Source organism: Pleurodeles waltl, chromosome 6, assembly GCF_031143425.1.
Source record: "Pleurodeles waltl isolate 20211129_DDA chromosome 6, aPleWal1.hap1.20221129, whole genome shotgun sequence".
NCBI lineage: Eukaryota > Metazoa > Chordata > Amphibia > Caudata > Salamandridae > Pleurodeles > Pleurodeles waltl.
Window position 1 is genome coordinate 350,587,000 of NC_090445.1, and position 24,436 is coordinate 350,611,435.

The window sequence follows — 24,436 nt, forward strand, 5'->3', positions numbered from 1 at the left end:
CATAGTTGGTCCACTAGAACCACCCACAGCCTCAGGAAATATGTACATCCTAGTAGTAGTGGATCATGCTACTAGGTATCCTGAAGCTATTCCCCCTAGGTCGACTACTGCCCCTGCAGTAGCCAAGGCCCTCATTGGTATCTTTACCAGAGTGGGTTTCCCTAAGGAGGTGGTTTCTGACAGAGGTACCAACTTCATGTCAGCTTACCTAAAACACATGTGGAATGAGTGTGGAGTGACTTATAAATTCACTACACCATATCATCCACAAACTAATGGCCTTGTTGAGAGATTCAACAAGACATTAAAGGGCATGATCATGGGGCTCCCAGAAAAACTCAAAAGGAGATGGGATGTCCTCCTGCCATGTCTGCTTTTCGCTTACAGAGAGGTGCCTCAGAAGGGAGTAGGATTCTCACCCTTTGAACTTCTGTTTGGCCACCCTGTAAGGGGACCACTTGCTCTTGTTAAAGAAGGCTGGGAGAGACCTCTTCATGAGCCTAAACAAGACATAGTGGACTATGTACTTGGCCTTCGCTCAAGGATGGCAGAGTACATGGAAAAGGCAAGTCAAAACCTTGAGGCCAGCCAACAACTCCAGAAGTTGTGGTATGACCAAAAGGCTGCACTGGTTGAATTTCAACCAGGGCAGAAAGTCTGGGTTCAAGAGCCTGTGGCTCCCAGGGCATTTCAGGAAAAATGGAGTGGCCCTTACCCAGTACTAGAGAGGAAGAGTCAGGTCACCTACCTGGTGGACCTGGGCACAAGCAGGAGCCCCAAGAGGGTGATCCATGTGAACCGCCTTAAGCTCTTCCATGACAGGGCTGATGTAAATCTGTTGATGGTAACAGATGAGGACCAGGAAGCTGAGAGTGAACCTCTCCCTGATCTCCTCTCATCAGACCCTAAAGATGGCTCAGTATATGGAGTGATCTACTCAGACACCCTCCCTAGCCAACAGCAGTCTGACTGCAGGAAGGTCCTGCAGCAATTTGCTGAACTCTTTTCCCTAACCCCTGGTCAGACACACCTGTGTACCCATGATGTGGACACAGGAGACAGCATGCCTGTCAAAAACAAAATATTTAGACAGTCTGACCAAGTTAAGGAAAGCATCAAGGTGGAAGTCCACAAGATGCTGGAATTGGGAGTAATTGAGTACTCTGACAGCCCCTGGGCTAGCCCAGTGGTCTTAGTCCCCAAACCTCACACCAAAGAAGGGAAGAGAGAGATGAGGTTTTGTGTGGACTACAGAGGTCTCAACTCTGTCACCAAGACAGATGCTCATCCCATTCCTAGAGCTGATGAGCTAATAGACAAATTAGGGGCTGCCAAATTCTTAAGTACCTTTGACTTAACAGCAGGGTACTGGCAAATCAAAATGGCCCCTGGAGCAAAAGAAAAGACAGCATTCTCCACACCTGATGGGCATTATCAGTTCACTGTTATGCCCTTTGGTTTAAAGAATGCCCATGCCACCTTCCACAGGTTGGTGAATCAAGTCCTTGCTGGGCTGGAATCCTTTAGTGCAGCTTATCTTGATGATATTGTGGTCTTCAGCTCCACCTGGCAGGATCACCTGGTCCACCTGAAGAAGGTTTTGAAGGCCCTGCAATCTGCAGGCCTCTCTATCAAGGCATCCAAATGCCAGATAGGGCAGGGAACTGTGGTTTACTTGGGACACCTTGTAGGTGGAGGCCAAGTTCAGCCACTCCAGCCTAAGATCCAGACTATTCTGGACTGGGCAGCTCCAAAAACCCAGACTCAAGTCAGGGCATTCCTTGGCTTGACTGGGTACTACAGGAGGTTTGTGAAGGGATATGGATCCATTGTGACAGCCCTCACAGAACTCACCTCCAAGAAAATGCCCAAGAAAGTAAACTGGACTGTAGAATGCCAACAGGCCTTTGACACCCTGAAACAAGCTATGTGCACAGCACCAGTTCTAAAAGCTCCAGATTACTCCAAGCAGTTCATTGTGCAAACAGATGCCTCTGAACATGGGATAGGGGCAGTTTTGTCCCAAACAAATGATGATGGCCTTGACCAGCCTGTTGCTTTCATTAGCAGGAGGTTACTCCCCAGGGAGCAGCGTTGGAGTGCCATTGAGAGGGAGGCCTTTGCTGTGGTTTGGTCCCTGAAGAAGCTGAGACCATACCTCTTTGGTACTCACTTCCTAGTTCAGACTGACCACAGACCTCTCAGATGGCTGATGCAAATGAAAGGTGAAAATCCAAAACTGTTGAGGTGGTCCATCTCCCTACAGGGAATGGACTTTATAGTGGAACACAGACCTGGGACTGCCCATGCCAATGCAGATGGCCTTTCCAGGTTCTTCCACTTAGAAAATGAAGACTCTCTTGGGAAAGGTTAGTCTCATCCTCTTTCGTTTGGGGGGGGGTTGTGTAAGGAAATGCCTCCTTGGCATGGTTACCCCCTGACTTTTTGCCTTTGCTGATGCTATGTTTTGAATTGAAAGTGTGCTGAGGCCTGCTAACCAGGCCCCAGCACCAGTGTTCTTTCCCTAACCTGTACTTTTGATTCCACAATTGGCACACCCTGGCACCCAGATAAGTCCCTTGTAACTGGTACCTCTGGTACCAAGGGCCCTGATGCCAGGGAAGGTCTCTAAGGGCTGCAGCATGTATTATGCCACCCTAAGAGACCCCTCACTCAGCACAGACACACTGCTTACCAGCTTGTGGGTGCTAGTGAGAACAAAATGAGTAAGTCGACATGGCACTCCCCTCAGGGTGCCATGCCAGCCTCTCACTGCCTATGCAGTATAGGTAAGACACCCCTCTAGCAGGCCTTACAGCCCTAAGGCAGGGTGCACTATACCATAGGTGAGGGTACCAGTGCATGAGCACTGTGCCCCTACAGTGTCTAAGCAAAACCTTAGACATTGTAAGTGCAGGGTAGCCATAAGAGTATATGGTCTGGGAGTCTGTTTTACACGAACTCCACAGCACCATAATGGCTACACTGAAAACTGGGAAGTTTGGTATCAAACTTCTCAGCACAATAAATGCACACTGATGCCAGTGTACATTTTATTGTAAAATACACCACAGAGGGCACCTTAGAGGTGCCCCCTGAAACTTAACCGACTATCTGTGTAGGCTGACTGGTTCCAGCAGCCTGCCACACTAGAGACATGTTGCTGGCCCCATGGGGAGAGTGCCTTTGTCACTCTGAGGCCAGTAACAAAGCCTGCACTGGGTGGAGATGCTAACACCTCCCCCAGGCAGGAGCTGTAACACCTGGCGGTGAGCCTCACAGCACCGCAGGACACTCCAGCTAGTGGAGTTGCCCGCCCCCTCCGGCCCCGGCCCCCACTTTTGGCGGCAAGGCCGGAGAAAATAATGAGAATAACAAGGAGGAGTCACTGGCCAGTCAGGACAGCCCCTAAGGTGTCCTGAGCTGAGGTGACTCTGACTTTTAGAAATCCTCCATCTTGCAGATGGAGGATTCCCCCAATAGGATTAGGGATGTGACCCCCTCCCCTTGGGAGGAGGCACAAAGAGGGTGTACTCACCCTCAGGGCTAGTAGCCATTGGCTACTAACCCCCCAGACCTAAACACGCCCTTAAATTTAGTATTTAAGGGTTCCCCTGAACCTAGAAAAGGGACCAGCGACCTCTGAATCCACTGAGGAGTGCCCTGCTTCGATGACGACAAGAAACTCCCGAGGACAGCGGACCTGCTCCAAAAAGACTGCAGCTTTATCCAAAGGAGCAGCTTTAAAGAACCCTGCAATCTCCCCGCAAGAAGCGTGAGACTTGCAACACTGCACCCGGCGACCCCGACTCGGCTGGTGGAGAACCAACACCTCAGGGAGGACCCCCGGACTACTCTACGACTGTGAGTACCAAAACCTGTCCCCCCTGAGCCCCCACAGCGCCGCCTGCAGAGGGAATCCCGAGGCTTCCCCTGACCGCGACTCTCTGAAACCTAAGTCCCGACGCCTGGAAAAGACCCTGCACCCGCAGCCCCCAGGACCTGAAGGACCGGACTTTCACTGCAGAAGTGACCCCCAGGAGTCCCTCTCCCTTGCCCAAGTGGAGGTTTCCCAGAGGAAGCCCCCCCTTGCCTGCCTGCAGCGCTGAAGAGATCCCTTGATCTCTCATTGACTTCCATTGCGAACCCAACGCTTGTTCTAACACTGCACCCGGCCGCCCCGCGCCGCTGAGGGTGAAATTTCTGTGTGGGCTTGTGTCCCCCCCGGTGCCCTACAAAACCCCCCTGGTCTGCCCTCCAAAGACGCGGGTACTTACCTGCTGGCAGACTGGAACCGGGGCACCCCCTTCTCTCCATTGAAGCCTATTCGTTTTGGGCACCACTTTGAATTCTGCACCTGACCGGCCCTGAGCTGCTGGTGTGGTAACTTTGGGGTTGCTCTGAACCCCCAACGGTGGGCTACCTTGGACCAAGAACTGAACCCTGTAAGTGTCTTACTTACCTGGTAAAACTAACAAAAACTTACCTCCCCCAGGAACTGTGAAAATTGCACTGTGTCCACTTTAAAAAAAGCTATTTGTGAATAACTTGAAAAGTATACATGCAATTGAAATGATTCAACGTTCCTAATGTACTTACCTGCAATACCTTTCAAACAAGATATTACATGTTAAATTTGAACCTGTGGTTCTTAAAATAAACTAAGAAAATATATTTTTCTATACAAAACCTATTGGCTGGATTTGTCTCTGAGTGTGTGTACCTCATTTATTGTCTATGTGTATGTACAACAAATGCTTAACACTACTCCTTGGATAAGCCTACTCCTACCACACTACCACAAAATAGAGCATTAGTATTATCTCTTTTTACCACTATTTTACCTCTAAGGGGAACCCTTGGACTCTGTGCATGCTATTCCTTACTTTGAAATAGCACATACAGAGCCAACTTCCTACAGTGAGGTACCCAGGGGTAGGGATTGTGCTACCTTGGAAATATATAGGTCTATTTTCCAATTACTTTCGAATACATCACCTTCTCAAATCAGGCTGGAGTTCTGTATTGCCAAACAGTCCTTGAGTTGGATGGCGGCCTTCGCTTCCAGTTGTTTCAGGTTTATGATGGCACAGGAGGGCTCCCTTGGTAATCACCTTTGGCATGACCTGGACCTCAAGCCGAGTTCTCCTGCTCGGATTTTTCTAAACCAAGTCTTGCACTCCCTGGATCTAACAAATCCCTGGGTCTCATTTTAAGCCATATGTAGTCCAAGAGACTAACCAAATCGAATACTCAATTGCTATCAATGCTTGAGGACAAAGACACATTTTCTAAGTGTAGTCATGGGTGGCTAACTCTTCAGAATTACACTAAGTTGATGCCACAGGGCTAGCTTAATGGAACTTATGGCAACGGGACTAATGCGTACCTTTTAAAGTACAGGATGGGTCTATCACCTTTATTGAAACATCTTCTGCTTGGTAAAGTAGACTGGAGCACAGCGTCTGTTGGTTATGTAAGCAAGAGCCAGAGATTATTGTTCATGTCTTCTGCCTGTGTCGCTCGGACATTAGTGATTGCCGAGAGCTCCTTCACATGAAGTAGAAAGACCGGGGCATAAGTACATGTAGGGAGGTGGTTTTGGACTGTTTTGATCCTACTGACATTGCTCTGAACTGTGCAATGATCAAATTCATTCAGGGATTTGATAAGAAATCTGTGACCAAGGATTTAGCTGTTGTGTGGGAGGTGGGAACTGTTTGATTATTTATGTATTGCTCTGACTTCTCTGTGTGTATTTTCATCTTTAAATCCTTTGTAGTCTTCGTAATTATTCAGTCATGATAAGGTTCCACTTTTTAACAGAAGAAAGCATTTGTACTCTACTTTTGAATTGCACTTTTACTTTGAATCTTATAACTTCAGACCCTCAGCAATTATTTTGGTCCAGATTTTAGTATAAGCGTTCACTTGGTATTTTTATCATAAAAAAGGTTTCTTTTCATATTGTTTAAATGCACTCTAATGGTTCTCATTGTACTGTTATACAGCGCTCAAATGAGATTTGTGCTCTCAATTTTGATTCTATTTATGTATCCGTAACTTCAAATGGGTTTTAAGTGGCTTTACTTCATGAATTACGATGGTTTTATTTTATGTGCCTTGCATGGTTTTTTATTATGTATTATATTGCAAAGGTTTTTATTAATCAGGCAATAAAGATATGCTTACCTACCATGGAGTCATTCTGTACCAAAAGGCCCTTGAAACTTAAGACCTGCTTTAATGTTTGTGCCATGTCTGGTTTGGCTTTTTTAAAAATCAAGGTGCTCTACTCATGCTGCAAGTTATCTGTATGTACCAGGAGTTTACATATGTGCTACGAGAGCTGTACCTGCTCTGTATGCAAAGGACAATTGCATGAGAATATTTGTGCTCTAGCAAGTGTGCTCTGCTTCTGCTCATGTTTATTCCTCTTTGCAATAATGGTGGTCATATGGAACCAACCTGTGTTGTGTGCGCTCGCAAAGATTGCAACAACATTTTTACCCTACCACAGTTAAAATGTGTATTTTGTCGATGGTTGTCTCTTTGCTGTGATGCATTCACCTGCTTTAACTAAGTTAACCTTTTTTTTTGTCACCCCCTGCAGGGCAATGCTGTGAATAGCGCTGGATCAGGCTGCAAGGTCCAGATTTGGGGCACCCTTCCCTGGGCCTTGCTGTCATTATTCAGTGCTGCGAGGTCCAGGGCAGAGTGCCTTCTCTCCTTTGTCTTCCAGGGCTACACTATGGTGGTCATTCTGACCTCGGCGGTAAAAGGCGCCTGCCGCCGGTCAGAAATCCTCCATAATCCCGCCGCGGTCGCGGAAACCCGCCACGGTCATTCTGACCCGCAGAAGGCAAACCTCCGAAAATCCGACCGCCACAACAGACCGCCAGACCAGCGGTCGGCGGAAAAGTGGAGGTGACAAAACCTCCACCGTCACGCCAACAGAAATACGCCCATGCCATTACGACCCACGAATCCACGCGGCGGTCATTCAAACGCGGTATTCCATTGGCGGGACACACCGCCGCGGTCGGAATACACACAAACGAACAAAACTCAGCCACATTGGACGATTTGAATCCCACACACCTGATACACATACACACACCACTCCCACACACACAATACAATATAAAACACCCACCCACATCACCCACAAACCCCTACGCTAAAAAATTCTGAAAGAAGGCCAGAGCGAGACACCAGCATCCACAAACTAACAGCCACAGCCACTCAACACCATCACCCACACACTATCCACACACAAAACAACACACACCACCACACTCAACTCACTTAAATACACATACTCCACCCCACACATCATACACACCACCCCATGGCACCCCAAAGACAACCCCGCTTCACAGACGAAGAACTCAGGGTCATGGTGGAGGAAATCGTTCGGGTAGAGCCCCAGCTGTTCGGCACACAGATACAATACACCAGCATTGCCCGGAGGACGGAGCTATGGCAGAGGATTGTCGACAGGGTCAACGCAGTGGGACAGCACCCCAGAAATCGGGAAGACATCAGGAAGCGATGGAACGACCTACGGGGGAAGGTGCATTCCATGGTATCCAGGCACAACATCGCCGTGCAGAAGACTGGCGGAGGACCCCCACCTCAACCCCCACAATTCACATCATGGGAGGAGGAAGTCTTGAACATCCTGCATCCTGACGGCCTCGCAGGAGTCGGCGGAGGAATGGATACTGGTAAGTTGAAGCTTCAATACTGCTTCCCCCCCACCTGCATGCCAAATCATACCCCAACCCTCACCCCCATCCTCGAACCCCACCCTCACCCCCACCCCCATCCTCACCCCCACCCTCACCCCCACCACCATCCTCACCACCCCACCACCATCCTCACCCCCACCCCCAGCACACCTATTCCCCGCCAATGTCTCACCATCACAACCCACACATCCCAAAAGCTAGGCCTGCATGCGTCCACTAAGCATGGACACCCATCACCAAAGCATGCCCAATGCATATACACATCCCCCCCACAAGCCACCCTCACCAAAGCCCCCACACACAAATGCCAGCACTTGGGGACACGAGAACCCATAGATACACCCATATGCCACACATTGAAACTATAACCATACCTCTATACCCCTGCAGGACCCGACCGTCAACACACCGCGGCGGAGGGGCCAGAATTCTCCACACCCCCCACCCAAGAGGCCGTCAGCGATGACAGCAGCTCTGTCGACCTGGACACCGATGACCAGCCCGGACCATCGGGGACCTCTGGACAGTCGGTTCCCCTCACACAGGCCCAGGCCACTACAGACCCAAACCCCTCTGGGAACACCAGCACAGCTCCCACCCAGCGGGCCCATGCCTCTGTCTCCAGGGCGCGTCAATCTGCGGTGTGTCTACCACTACAGGGCACCCAGGATAACCCACCACCCCAACAACAACAGGGACCTGGGGGCAGTGGTAGTGGGCACACCGGCCAGGGGGCAGAGGCCCAGGGAAACAGGGGAACTCGGAGGGCAGCTGTGCGACAGGGGGGGGAGGAGAGGCCCAGGGAACCCACTCTCCACGAGGTCCTCACCACCATCATGGGAGCATACAACCGCTCCCAGGAGACGATGGCGACGGTACTGGCCCGGTTCCAGGAGATCCAGGTACTGCAGGAGGAACACTATCGGGGGTACAGGGAGGACATCAGAGCCATCAACACCACCCTGGTTACCATGGTAGGGCTGCTGCAGGACCTCATCAACACCAGGGCGGACACTCAACAACACCCAAGGGCCCCTGCCACTAGCCTGGACCAAGAACAGCCAACCACCTCCGCCGGCGCTAGTGGACAGGAGGCCCCCGCACAGCAGCAGCCCACCAGACCCCCACCTCCTGCAGGAGAAGAACCACCCCGCAAGAGGGCCCTGAGATCTCGCAAGAAGACAGAGTAGGATGTCAAGACCCCCGCCAGCAATGGATACCACCTGATGTCATCCCACTGTCCCACATTGTCACCCTGTCCATCCTTGAACTGCCCATGCTCCATCTCTCCACAGGCCTCTGGACAATGCACCTGTGTGACTGTTACTCTGGACTCTGCCATGGACATTCGTTCACCATAGCCCCCACCCACTTGAAACCACCCATCCCATTTTGAGCACTTAAATAAACACCTATTTTGCACCAAAATATCTGGAGTCTGGCTGTGATTTCAATATATTGTAATTGACATGACAGTGCAAATATGTCCTTGTACATGGTGAAGTCAACAAACAGCTGCCACAAAGCTGTAGTCCATGGGGAAACGAAGCACAGGACTCGTAGTGGGGACCCCAGATCTGAAATAGGGAGGGAAAAGCCACAACTCAGTCATCATACACTGGGGCAAATAGACAGGCAGCAGAGATGCAGGAGAGTAGTTAACATTTACTAAATTATCTTTGAAATGTTACCTGTGTCCTATTGGAAGTACTGTTCAATGATTCTGTCCCTGTTGTCTGTTTCAGCCCCGTCGTCTTCCTCCTCGTCACTCTCCTCAGGTTCCACAGCTGCCACAACACCACAGTCTCGACCATCCTCCTGCAGGAAAGGCACCTGGCGGCGCAAAGCCAGGTTGTGAAGCATGCAGCAGGCCACGATGATGTGACACACCTTCTTAGGTGAGTACATTAGGGATCCACCTGTCATATGCAGGCACCTAAACCTGGCCTTTAGGAGGCCAAAGGTGCGTTCGATCACCCTCCTAGTACGCCCATGGGCCTCATTGTACCGTTCCTCTGCCCTGGTCCGGGGATTCCTTACTGGGGTCAGTAGCCACGACAGGTTGGGGTACCCGGAGTCCCCCACTAGCCATACACGGTGTCTCTGTAGCTGTTCCATCACGTAAGGGATGCTGCTATTCCTGAGGATGTAGGCGTCATGCACTGACCCTGGGAATTTGGCATTTACATGCGAGATGTACTGGTCAGCCAAACACACCACCTGGATGTTCATTGAATGGTAATTTTTTCTGTTCCTGTACACCTGCTCCCTGTCTCTTGGGGGAACCAAAGCCACATGGGTCCCATCAATGGCACCAATTACGTTGGGAATATGTCCAAGGGCGTAGAAATCACCCTTCACTGTAGCCAATTCGCCCACCTCAGGGAAAATGATGTAGCTCCTCACGGATTTCATCAGGGCAGACAACACTCTGGATAACACCTTCGAAAACATGGGCTGAGACATCCCAGAAGCAATTCCCACGGTTGTCTGAAATGACCCACTTGCCAAGAAATGGAGTACTGACATGACCTGCACCAGAGGGGGAATCCCTGTGGGTTGGCGGATGGGGGACATCAGGTCGGGCTCCAGCTGGGCACACAGTTCATGGATAGTGGCACGGTTAAGACGGTAGGTCAGGATAATGTGGCGTTCTTCCATTGTCGACAGGTCCACCAGCGGTCGGTACACGGGAGGATTCATCCGTCTCCTCGCCCAACCCAGCGGATGGTGCCTAGGAAGGACAACATGGAGCACACAGTCAAGCAACCCACAGGTACGTACTCACAGCTAGCACAGTAAACGATTCTCTATGCAGTGAATGGCGTGTCTGAGTGGCTATGCAAGGCCTAGGCCTGTGTGACGCAGTTGAAATTGAGCCATGTGGGCCCTGGAAATGGCGGCTGCCTGACCTGTGAAGTGTGACAATGGGATGTGAGGTCAATGCGCTGGCGTGGCACACCGCGGCGGGCGGCGGGCGAAGACCGCGGCGCCAAGCCGCATTGGTTAACATTGAAGCCTATGGGTTTCAGGAGCCAATGGCGAAGGGCGCCGGCGGTGGCGGGACGCACCGCCGCGGTACGCACCGCCGCGGACGTGACCGCCATTTTCTATCTACTTATCCACTTGCGACTTGAACTTTCACAGGAGAGGACCTATACTGCAAGTGTTGCTGTGACCTCGGTCTGGAAGGGACAATGGCTGCTGCACCTGGGGAAAGGGCCCCTGCCTTCACTGGAGAGGAGTTGGAGAAACTTGTGGATGGGGTCCTCCCCCAGTATGCGCTACTCTACGGTCCTCCAGACCAACAAGTGAGTTTAATTCAATCTGGATTTGGGGCCACTGGCTGGCTTGGGGGCCTGGCGGGGGGCCTGGCGGGGATGGGGGGCATGTTGGGCCTGGCGGGGGGCATGGCGGGGGGCATGGCGGGGCGCCTGGCGGGGATGGGGGGCATGTTGGGCCTGGCGGGGGGCATGGCGGGGGGCATGGCGGGGATGGGGGGCATGTTGGGCCTGGCGGGGGGCCTGGCGGGGGGCATGGCGGGGATGGGGGGCATGTTGGGCCTGGCGGGGGGCATGGCGGGGGGCCTGGCGGGGATGGGGGGCATGTTGGCCATGGCGGGGGGCATGGCGGGGATGGGGGGCATGTTGGGCCTGGCGGGGGCATGGCGGGGATCCTGGTGGGGATGGGGGGCATGTTGGGCCTGGCGGGGGGCATGGTGGGGGGCCTGGCGGGGATGGGGGGCATGTTGGGCCTGGCGGGGGGCATGGCGGGGATGGGGGGCATGTTGGGCCTGGCGGGGGGCATGGCGGGGGGCCTGGCGGGGATGGGGGGCATGTTGGGCATGGCGATGGGCATGGCGGGGGGCCTGGCGGGGATGGGGGGCGTTGGGCCACTGGCAAGGAAAATGCTGACAAACTTGAACGTGGTATTTCTCCCTCCCTGTACGTGTCACATAGGTCCGCGCCCATGAGAAGATCGGGATTTGGCGTGCCATCGCCAAGGAAGTCCGGACCCTGGGGGTCCACCATCGACGGGGCACCCACTGCCGCAAGAGGTGGGAGGACATCCGCCGCGGGACCAAGAAGACCGCCGAGTCTCTGCTGGGGATGGCCTCCCAACGTAGGCGGGGTGCCTGCCGTCAACTGAGCCCCCTGATGTTCCGGATCCTGGCGGTGGCCTACCCTGATTTGGATGGGCGCGTGAGGGCAGCACAGCAGACACAAGGGGGTGAGTACAAGCATTATCTACTCTGTTGTCGCGCAGTGGAGGTGTCTGGGTGGGGGAGGAGGGCTGGGGGTCCCCCTAGGCCAGGGCGATATCTGTAGGCTGGGCACCCCCGTAAGCCCCTGTGTCCCCAGCCACCACCCTCAGTAGTTTGTCAGTACAGCCATCCCTGGGCCGTGTCATCCATGGGTGCAGTTGTCAACTCTAGGCGTGTAGGGCATGTTCCACGGAATGCGTAGCGGACCCCAAGTGCGCAACTTAGTGCAGGGGGCATCTGTGTCTGTCATGTCCGCTAACTGTACCGGAGATCCATGTAATCAATATCCCTTTATTTCTCTCTCCCCCCCCCCTTTTTGTTTGTCTTTCTGTGCTTGTGTGCATCAGCATCATCAGGCGGAGGAGAAGTGGCATCGGGGCAGGAGGGAGCTGCATCTCACATGGCCCAGGAGGGCCATGCCACAGAGTCAGACTGGACCAGTGAGACGGAGGGCGAGGGGAGCTCCACGACGGGGACGACTGGACCCTGCAGCGACACGGACACGTCCTCGGAAGGGGGCTCCCTTGCGGGGGTGGCACCATCCGTGCCCCCCGCCATTACAGGTACAGCCGCCACCCAGCGCACCATCTCCGCCCTCCCAGCAGCCCCTCAGCGTTCGCCCCGTGCCCGCTCTGCCAGGAAGCCGGGCATCTCCTTCGCCCCAGGCACCTCAGGCCCTGCCCCTGTTACCCCCGCTGCCCTCAGTGAGGAGGTCATTGACCTCCTCCGAACGCTCATTGTTGGGCAGACTACCCTTTTGAATGCCATCCAGGGGGTGGAGAGGGAGGTTCATCGCAGCAATGCGTACCTGGAGGGCATTCATTCGGGTCAGGCTGCCCATCAGCGATCGTTCCAGGCTCTGGCCTCAGCACTGACGGCAGCCATTGTCCCTGTCTCCTGCCTGCCTCTACTAACTCCCTCCTCCCAGTCTCCTGTTCCTCTGCCTGTCCCACCCACACCATCAGACCAGCCTGCACACACCTCAACACCCAAGAGAAGCTCATCCAAACATAAGCACCACAGATCACGCAGACATTCACACACGCAACATTCCGATGCAGACATGCCAACAGTCACTACCACCTCTGTGACCCCCACCTCCTCGTCTCCCTCCTCCCTCCCTGTGACGTCTACACTCACACCTCCATTCACCTCACCATCAGCCAGTGTTTCCATCACCAGCACACCCTCCACTCCAGTCCGCACACGTGCAGTCACCACCCCCACTGCCATTTACACGTCCCCTGTGTCCTCTCCCACTGTGTCTGTCACCCCCTCTTCCACACCACACAAACGCAGCCACCCACCCACCCAACAGCCATCCACCTCACGACAGCCTATCCCTCCTGCACCTGCACCCAAAGACAGCAAACGTGACTCACCTACAACCACATCCTCTCCCTCCACTCCCATTCCCACTGTACCTACCACTCTCCATTGTCCCAAGAAGCTCTTCCTCGCCACTACTAACTTCTTTCCTGACCCTGAGCCCCCCCCTCCTTCTCGTCGGGGTAAGAAGAGCACCTCAGCCACCACCAGCCCTGCAGCCCCCTTGACAAGGGTGCAGGGGTATTGGAGCCCGCCAGCCCGCATGTCTGGATCTTCGCCCAGCAGCAAGGGGACAGCCAGCCCACCCCCTGGGAAGAGGAGCAGAAGGCGGAAGGGGCGCCGCAGGAGCCCGCCTTCTACATCCCCCCCGGACACCACCCAGAGACAGTCACCAGCCACAGCTCCAAAGGGAGGAAAGGGCCACAGGCCCACGACTAAGGAGGGCAAGGGCAGCAAGTCGGAGAGGTCAGGCAGCAGGCCTGCTGCCCAGGAGGAGCCCACAACCCCCATAGCCGCTGCCCCGGGAGGAACCGGAACAGCTGCCCCGGGAGAGCCCACCACCCCCATAGCCGCTGCCCAGGGAGGACCCAGCCCAGCTGGCCAGGAGGGCCCCACCACCCACAGCCCAGGTGGGCATTGAAGGAGCACCATCCCCGCTGCCCAGGAGGGCACCACCAGGCAATTAGCAGTTGGCCATAGACCGGCCGCCGTCTCCAGAACCGCTGAACTGGGCCCCGCCGTCTCAAGAACCGCTCCGCTGGGCCCGCCGTCTCAAGAACCGCTGAACTGGGCCCCGCCATCTCAAGAACCGCTCCGCTGGGCCCCGCCGTCTCAAGAACCGCTGAACTGGGCCCCGCCGTCTCAAGAACCGCTGAACTGGGCCCCGCCGTCTCATGAACCGCTCCGCTGGGCCCCGCCGTCTCAAGAACCGCTGAACTGGGCCCCGCCGTCTCAAGAACCGCTGAACTGGGCCCCGCCGTCTCAAGAACCGCTCCGCTGGGCCCCGCCGTCTCAAGAACCGCTGAACTGGGCCCCGCCGTCTCAAGAACCGCTCCGCTGGGCCCCGCCGTCTCAAGAACCGCTGAACTGGGCCCTTCAAGGCAAGGAGCGCTGAACTGGGCCCTTCAAGGCAAGGAGCGCTGAACTGGGCCCCGCCGTCTCCAGAACCGCTGAACTGGGCCCCGCCGTCTCAAGAACCGCTGAACTGGGCCCCGCCGTCTCAAGAACCGCTCCGCTGGGCCCGCCGTCTCAAGAACCGCTGAACTGGGCCCCGCCGTCTCAAGAACCGCTGAACTGGGCCCCGCCGTCTCAAGAACCGCTCCGCTGGGCCCCGCCGTCTCAAGAACCGCTGAACTGGGCCCGCCGTCTCAAGAACCGCTCCGCTGGGCCCCGCCGTCTCAAGAACCGCTCCGCTGGGCCCCGCCGTCTCAAGAACCGCTGAACTGGGCCCTTCAAGGCAAGGAGCGCTGAACTGGGCCCCGCCGTCTCCAGAACCGCTGAACTGGGCCCCGCCGTCTCAAGAACCGCTCCGCTGGGCCCCGCCGTCTCAAGAACCGCTGAACTGGGCCCCGCCGTCTCAAGAACCGCTCCGCTGGGCCCCGCCGTCTCAAGAACCGCTGAACTGGGCCCCGCCGTCTCCAGAACCGCTGAACTGGGCCCCGCCGTCTCAAGAACCGCTGAACTGGGCCCTTCAAGGCAAGGAGCGCTGAACTGGGCCCTTCAAGGCAAGAACCGCTGGCCCTTTGGCAGACGTGGCAGGGCAGGATCTATCTCGGGCAGGGCTGCAGGATGTCCTCTGGCCAACTTGCCTCCTCCAGTGGCAGTGGGGTCTGTTATGGACTGTATGGACTGTGGCTTTGCTCTCCCCAGGATGGCCCAGTGGGCAGGCCACCCACTGTATGGACTGTATGGACTGTGGCTTTGCTCTCCCCAGGATGGCCCAGTGGGCAGGCCACCCACTGTATGGACTGTTTGGACTGTGGCTTTGCTCTCCCCAGGATGGCCCAGTGGGCAGGCCACCCACTGTATGGACTGTTTGGACTGTGGCTTTGCTCTCCCCAGGATGGCCCAGTGGGCAGGCCACCCACTGTATGGACTGTATGGACTGTGGCTTTGCTCTCCCCAGGATGGGCCAGTGGGCAGGCCACCCACTGTATGGACTGTTTGAACTGTGGCTTTGCTCTCCCCAGGATGGCCCAGTGGGCAGGCCACCCACTGTATGAACTGTATGGACTGTGGCTTTGCTCTCCCCAGGATGGCCCAGTGGGCAGGCCACCCACTGTATGGACTGTTTGGACTGTGGCTTTGCTCTCCCCAGGATGGCCCAGTGGGCAGGCCACCCACTGTATGGACTGTTTGGACTGTGGCTTTGCTCTCCCCAGGATGGCCCAGTGGGCAGGCCACCCACTGTATGGACTGTATGGACTGTGGCTTTGCTCTCCCCAGGATGGGCCAGTGGGCAGGCCACCCACTGTATGGACTGTTTGGACTGTGGCTTTGCTCTCCCCAGGATGGCCCAGTGTGCAGGCCACCCACTGTATGGACTGTTTGGACTGTGGCTTTGCTCTCCCCAGGATGGCCCAGTGGGCAGGCCACCCACTGTATGGACTGTTTGGACTGTGGCTTTGCTCTCCCCAGGATGGGCCAGTGGTCATGGAGTCCCCTCGTGGATCTGGCGTCGTGTACTCAAGTGGCTGAGGTGCCCCCCCTTCCCTTCCCCCTGAGGTGCCTGTCCTATTTTCTTTCTGATGCCCCTGCAGTGTTCTCTCCGTGGAGTTCTTGTCGTGGGACTGGGCCTTGCCCCTTTGCACAGGACCCCTGTGATCCACGGACAGTGGTTGGACTACATTTAGTAGCTGTATATATTTTGTACATAGTTTATTTATTTATTGGGATTACTGGTGTACATATTTCAATATATCTGCCCGTTTATGATCTCTTCTTTTGGTCTTTGCATTATTTCGGAGGGGGGTGGTTTGTGGGTTGTGACAGTGATCTGTGGGAATGCATTGATGTGTGTGTTGTAGTGGGTGTGGGTGGGTGGGTGTGTGCCGGTAATCTTTTCCCTCCCCTGTGTCGTAGGTGCAGTACTCACCGATGTCTTCCGCGCCGCCGGGCGTGCTCCTGGTATATGAGCAGGTATAGGAGTGCGGGGATGACCTGCAACTCTGGTTCCATACTGCCGGAATCTCGCGTGGAGTGCGTAGAGGTGAGCGTTTTCCCGTTCGTAGTCTGTTTCCGCCGTGTTCTTATCGGCGGTGCTCCCGCCCCGGAAAAGGTGGCGGATTGGTGGGTCGTAATAGGGTGGGCGGTACATTGTCTGCCGCCTGGCTGTTGGCGGGAACCGCCGCGCTGTTTGTTTGTACCGCCGTGGCGGGCGGAGTGTTAATACGGCGGGCTGTGTTGGCGGTTCCCGCCAGGGTCAGAATTGCATATTTTAGACCGCCGGCCTGTTGGCGGCTTGGCCGCCGCTTTATCACCGACCGCCAGGGTCAGAATGAGGGCCTATGTCTGTGAAGCCCAGGGGATGAAACCCCCTTCCCCCTAGGCCACACAGCACAGCGAGTAGTTTAACTAAGTACAAGGTCTAGGGTTTGTTCTAAATGCTGTGGTTCTGGACAAATCCGTTAAATCTCCCCAATCCTAAAAAAAATAAAAAATTCTGATCTTTTGTAATGTAATTGGTACTCGTAAAAAGTGATCCAAAGTCCTGGCACTGTTGCATAGTACATGACTCAGGACGTCCAAGTTTTCAGATTGCCTAGGTGCAGGGGCATTGGGACCTCCTCCACACACCCATTGCTTAGGAACTAAAGTGGAGTTGGAGTTCTTGATGGGCCTCTTCTATCTGCAAATCTGCAGGCCAAGGCTCAACTCATAATAAATGTGAAAGAGTGGGTGAGTGACTAAGTGAAGGGATGGATGGCCCGATGGATGAGTGAAAGGTTGATTGGATGAATGGATGAGTGAAAGGGTGATGGATGGATGATGAGAGAAAGGATGGATGTATGGGTGAGTGGAAGAATGGATACGTTAAATTATAAATTGATGGATGGAAGGGCAGATGAATGGATGGTGGATGGATGAGTGGAAGGGTGGGTGAATGGATGGACAGGTGAGTGAAAGGTGGATGATGGATGAGTGAAAGGATGGATGGATGAGTGAAATGATGGATGGATAAATGTATATGTGAAAGGGTGGATGGATAGATGCATGACTGAAAGGGTGGATGTAAGGATGGATGAGTGGAAAAATGGATGGATGAGTGAAAGCAAGGGTAGAGGACGAAAGGAAGGATGATGAGTGAAAGAACGAAAGGATGGATGGTTGGATGAGAGAAAGAATAGATAATTAGTAAATGGCTGGATGAGTAAAAGGGTCAATGGATGGATTATTGAGGGGATGAGCAGATGGGTGGGGTGGATGGTTGAAACAGTGGATGGATTAGTGAAAGGATGGATGGCTAAGTAAAAAGGGGATGGAAAGCAAAAGACAAGATGGATGGACAAGCAAATGTTTAGATGGATGGATGATTGACAGGATGGGTGGATGGATGGATGAATTAAAAGATGGGTGAATGAGTGAAAGAATGGATAAATGAGTGAAAGGCAGGGTGGAGAGATGGAAGAAAGGATGGATGAGTAAAAGAGTGAATGGATGGACGCATGAGTGAATGGGTGGATGGGCAGATGAGTAAGTGAAAGGATGGCCTGGTGGGTAAAAGGGTGAATGGATTAATGGATGAGTGGATGGATGAGTGGATGAGTGAAAAAGTGGATGGAGGAATAAAATTATGGATGGAAGAAAGAATGATTTATATGTTTGGAGATGGGTGGATAGGTTTAGATATGGATGGGCACATGGATGGAAGGATGGACTGAATGGTGAAGTACTGAATGATGAATCAAAAAATGGATGGATGACAGAATGTAAATGTGAAATGGTGAAAATCTTTGAATGGATGAGAAGATGAATGGCTACATCTTTGGATAGAAGAGACAAAACAGCTCTTCTGGGGAGAGTTGTGATGACTTACTTTGCTTACTTGATGCCATAAGAGCTTTGGTTCACAGTGGTAATTATTTTTATTTTCTGGCTACTCCCTGGCCTAAGTGTGATATTTCTGTATTTGCTGGGTGTTTACGTGTGGTAATTATACATCTTACATATGACATTTTGAATAACACTCAACTGCTACTTAAATGTTACACAATTATGTGTAGATTTTAGCATGTAAGATCCTAGCGAGCGCCTCATAGTGCCATAAGCTGTGCTTGAGATATATATTGTGTTTGTAGCTATAGGCAAGGTGTCCAAAATAAACTGTGTATTAGTGAATTCTCAGTGTCTTCTTTAAGAAACTGCAGAGAAAAGAACCCTGACCACAGTCAGCAGGCGCAGATCCCTTCAAAGCCCCCAAAACAATGTCTGATTCCATATTTAGTCCTGCACCGAGGACATACCTCTGTGAAAAAAATGTTGTCCAGAGATTTTCATTTTTGATTTGTGTTTTTGGATTTTTAGAGAAGTAATTTACCTTGGGTAGACATTGCTAATCTGGGCCGATTTTTTCTGGATGCAATTTTTAGAAATGGCAGGTGTTGCAGTGATGGTACAGTTACTGTAAAATGGGGTTTAATTAAAACTTTTACTAGCACAGGCTTCCACCAGAGGAGGTCTCATGTTGCTTCTTTATAAAACATGAACGTAGTTCATTTTGCTTTTATTTCCTTGCCTTCTGTTACTATCACTACTTGTCATAAGGCACACAATTTCCGATATTAGCCTTTCACTTTAACAACCTAATTCATTCTGGGATTTGCAGTCTCGATTCATGGAAGTGTAGGTAAGTGTACAGATAGGGTACATCGTTTCGAACATGAACCATGTTTTTATTGGGCCTTAAATCATATTAAAGTGCATTTTTTAATCTCACAAGCTAAAGAACCTGGCATCAAAACCAATACCCCCATCTTGCATCACAGAACATGAATCTCACACATTGGTAGAGGCACTCATTCCTATCTTTATGCACTAGACAGAAAATAGAAAACAAGAATCTCTATACTTTATTGGAACTTATTCACATGACCAGAAAACATACCTCAGAAAAGTAGAGAAATACAAGTGTATTACTTTGGATATGAAGTTTATAAGGCAAAATATAAATGTGTGTTTAAATCTGCAGGAGAGGAGAAGGGTTCCCCATAGGTTGGCTTAGTGGGCCCTGAGAGTATGGACAGAGGGATCCAACTGGAGTCAGGAAGGTGTAGAACTGGAACATGCCCCTCCTGTTGTGGGCCAGGGTCCCTGTTCTATCGCCTCGATCAGGGAAGTCCATCAAGGTATTGATTGGTCTCCTTGACTTTAGGCTGGTGAGGGTTTGTGTTGGACCTGGCCCGTTTTGCAGGGTCATCCCCAATCTTTTTCCTCCTTCCTCCTATTTTTTCTGACTTGTTTTTGTTGGCTTTAGGACTCTGGGCAATTTACCACTGCTAACCAGTGCTAAAGTGCAAATGCTCTCTGTGGAAATTGTATTTGTAATTGACTTTTTCATGATTGGCATATTCGATTTACTAGTAAGTCCCTAGTAAAGTGCACTAGAGGTGCCCAGGCCCTGTAAATCAATTGCTACTAGTGTGCCTGCAGCATTTGTTGTGCCACCCACATGAGTAGCCCTGTAAACATGGCTCAGACCTGCCACTGCAGTATCTGTGTGTGCAGTTTTAAACTGCCAATTCGACTTGGCAAGTGCACCCACTTGCCAGGCCTAAACCTTACCATTTCTTACATGTAAGGCACACCTGAGGTAGGCCCTAGACAGCCCCAATGGCAGGGTGCAGTGTATGTTTAAGGTAGGACATATACTAATGGGTTTTAAACGTCCTGACAGTGAAATACTGCCAAATAAGTTTTTCACTGTGCAAGGCCTATCCCTCTCATATGTTAACACAGGGCTGCCTTTAAATATTATTAAAGTGCGGATTCCCTTTGGGGGCAGATAGAAATATGGAGTTTAGGGTCTCTGAACTCACAATTTAAAAATACATCTTTTAGTAAAGCTTGTTTTTAGATTGTGTGTTTGAAAATGCCACTTTTAGAAATTAGGCATTTTCTTGCTTAAACCATTCTGTGACTCTGCCTGTTTGTGGATTCCCTGTCTGGGTCAGTTTGACAGTTGGGCTATTTGCACCACTCCTCTAGACAGTGACACAATGGGAGCTGGGGTATAGCTTGTATATCCTGATGAGCCATCTGTGCTTCGGGGGGTCTATGGCCTGGCCTGGTCAAGGCAGGATCTTACAAACAAGAGAGACTTTCCTTTGAGGTTTGCCTACTTCAAAGGCAGAAGGGAGTATAAGTAGTGGACCCACAAAACCTGAAGATTAGATCACTTCTGGATCCAAGAGGGACCTCTGTCAAGGAGAAGAGCTGAGGAGAAGTGCTGCCCCTGCCGATGACTGCTTTGTTGGACAATCCTGCAGTTGCTGCTTCTGCCTGTGAAAGGGGACAAAGACTGGACTTTGTTGTGCATTCCTGCTTGAGAAGAATCTCCAAGTGCTTGAACTGAGCTTGCCTCCTGTTGTTGAAGTCTCAGTGCCATCAAAGACTTCCCCTGCCAGCCCCTGGACTCTCTGGTGAGACTCCTGTCCTGCCAAGTGGTGCCATATCCAATCCCTGGTCCCTTGAGAGGTGAGGCTGACAGACAAGAACTGAAAATCCACACAAAGAACTGTGCTGTGAAATTTCTGAAGCACCTTCCGCAACACGGCTGATAAACGACGTGCCACTGGCTTCGCGGCTGAAATCAACGCTTCGCCTGCATCGCAGCTGAGAGATCGATGCATCGCGGCTGGAAAAATGATGGCAACACCAACTTATGGAGCCTGATAACGGCACAAACCCCACGCATTGCGGTTTTCTCATACCATGCGACCAGATTTTCCACGCATCATCCCTGGGTGTCCAAGTCAACCCAATTCTGCGCGGAACCGAGGTGCCCGTCTGGAAATCGATGCATCCCTCTCTTGCGAGGGAGAAAATCAATGCATCGCCGACCCAACTGAGACGAAAATGACGCACATCCTCACTTGCGAGTAAGGAATCAACGCATTTCTGACTTTTCCAACGCACGCTCACCCGCGTGGTTTTATTTTTTAAGCTAAGCAGGTACTTTGTGTAATAACAGCATTCTCACTGTTTTCCAAGGATTAAGACTCTTATTCTCTTGAAAATTCATATCTTGACTTGTGCATGTTGGATTTTTGTCGTTTTTATCTTGTTTTGTTTAGATAAATATTACCTATTTTTCTAAACCTGTGTTGTGTCATTTTGTAGTGGTTCACTGTATTACTATGTCTCTTGGTACAAATACTTTACACATTGCTTCTGAAGGTAAGCCTACCTGCTCGTGCCAAGCTACTAAGGGGGTGAGTGGGGGTTAACTGAGAGTGATTCTCCTTTACCCTTACTAGAGTGAGGTATCTTGCTTGAACAGGGGGGAACCTGACTGACAACCAAAGACCCCATTTCTAACATTCACCCTGACAAGGATTGTGGTTGTTTCTTGAGTAAGGCTTCCACCCCCTCAATTAATATCTCCATTTCTTACAATAGGCCTCTTTCTTACTGCCAGGATTTACAGCACTATTAGAAGTGTGGTTGATTTATTGTGACTCAGCAATTTTCCAGGCATCACAATACTACCTTAGATAGTTGTGGGTATCTATAACCATTAATTTCTCAAATTATGTGGCTGTGTGCACTTGACTTATTTCACGAAACAGCAGCACATAATCATTGTTGAATCTTGTTAACACTTGAAAGTCCTTGATACATTTACGTCTACTGCCCATTAGTAGTATAGAGTCCTAAATATTGTTACAGTTTGTTGAATGTGTTTCTTGAAATGTGGGTTAGATGGGCTGGATTCTCCCCAGGAAAGCAGCCACAGTCTGTATGTTACCTTTAATTGCACAATGCAAACCTTAATGCTTTACCTCCCATTTAATGTGAAGCACTTGTGTTTCATTATGGAACTCTGTCTACCTGCCATCTGTGTCACACAATCCTCATCAGAATGTGCCCCTTCCAATATCTTGCTTGCTGCTGCCTCTTCATGCATCATTTGACTCTCTGCTGAGCCAGTCCAGTGCTACCCAAATTCCAATGACCCCATACAAACCTTGCACTGTTGTATTCCGCTCGCCTGTGCCACCTACCACATCCAGAGGTGTAGCTTCCCCTCCTGTGGGACTTTGTGCTACTTCTTTGAGACAATGCACCTGTTGTTATTAGAATAAAACACAATAGATTTTGGGCCAAATTTAGAGTTTGAAGGATGGGTTAATCCGTCACTTATGTGATGGATATTCTGTCCGCATTACGATTACCATAGGATATAATCCAATTGTAATATGGTGGATGAGATATCAATCACATTTGTAAAGGAGTAACCCCATCTGCCAAACTCTAAATCAGTTCCTTTATGTGATAAAATTGTTGTGGTATGTTTTATTTTTAATACATTCCAAAGCTATTCCTGATGAGTAGTCTCTTGCTCGCATGCAAAGTGTTGTAACATGTTATTTAAACAATGCTCATCTTGGAGTTGTAGTTTAGCCTGTTTTCAGTATGATTTGGAGCTAATGCACCAATAAGGGGACACGTTTTAAATCCATAATTTACAGGTAGCATTTTAAATGTTTTTATTGAGATGCCCTTATGGTTCTTCACCAATTGCAGAACCATGGAAAGTAAAGAAATTTAGATCAAGATGCTTTATTTTGAGGCTGAGTTCAAGTAAAAGTTTAAAGAGTTTCTTCAGGTTGTGGCCCCCACATTTTTCTAGTTTGCCTTTGATGTCTAACCATATGTAACATACGCCCTGGCAAAATGTTCCAAATTCTTAAAAAATATACTATTGGCTATTAGAATATCAAAATATGTTGGGTGGCAAACTCACAACCCACTTTAACAATAATTATTTTCACTCCAGGTATGTTTTAAACTTTGTTTGCACATATAAGTATTCCTATCTTTGTGGGTGCAGCATTGCCAAATTTTGATTCTCATGTCTTTCATCTTGGAAGGGTTACCTGTCCAATTTATCCCTTAGACAAATTTCATAATGTATCTTTTAGTCCTCAAAAAGTAGTATTGGAGAATCTCTCTTTGTAGGTTTTACAGCCACCATTGTGACACCAACCCTACAAAAACTTTCTTCCTGGCCCTTCCCTTTCCAATGTAGCCCAAACCTTCATAATAACCTCCTATCCGGAGATACACCTTCCACTGTGAATCAAATACTGCAGGAACTTTTGTCCCGGACATGTCCATTAAATGAGATGCAAAATAATTTAAAAAACATGACCTCTGGTCATGTCCTGTTTAGTGATCTACAACATTACAGACGCCTCCATGCTTCTGAAGTTAAGGAAAAGATAAGAAGTCATAATTCTTTAAGGAGTCTCTAAGGAAGCAACAATCAACAATGAATTAACAAGACCCTCCATCGCCATTGGCTACCGTTTTACTCAGAAGTCTGTTCCTTCTTCCCAGGCTACCTACATTGATTGTATTTATATAGCGCTCACGACCCCCGACGAAGCGCAGACTGGTTTTATGTTGTGTCTCTGCCTTGTTCTCTGGGTCCGATTTAGGCTTGTTTGATTTAAACATCCGAAAGAAGGCCGATAAAGGGACTGGTATTTTATTTGTGGCATTCTCGGCAAAGGGCACGGCTTTCCCTGTTTTAGCAGGAGTGTGATGGACTGGACATGAAAAAAGAGCAGGTTTATGACTTGACTGACGGATGAAAAGGCTAATGGTGCTATGTATAGATCACAAGGATTCGTTTTCTTTCGATTATTAATTTATTGTTTACTTGATTGCCAAAAAGTGCGACATTTTTGTAAGTTTTCACGTATGAAATTTTCAGGTTTTTTTTTCTACAAGGAATATCTTCAAAAGGACGGGGGAACACGAGAGATTGGCATACAGGCAGCAATCTAAACAGCAACAGGAAGCTCCTGTGGCTGTGTTTTTTGTACAGAGATGGGCTGTTTTCTCCAGCTGTGCGTCTCGCACA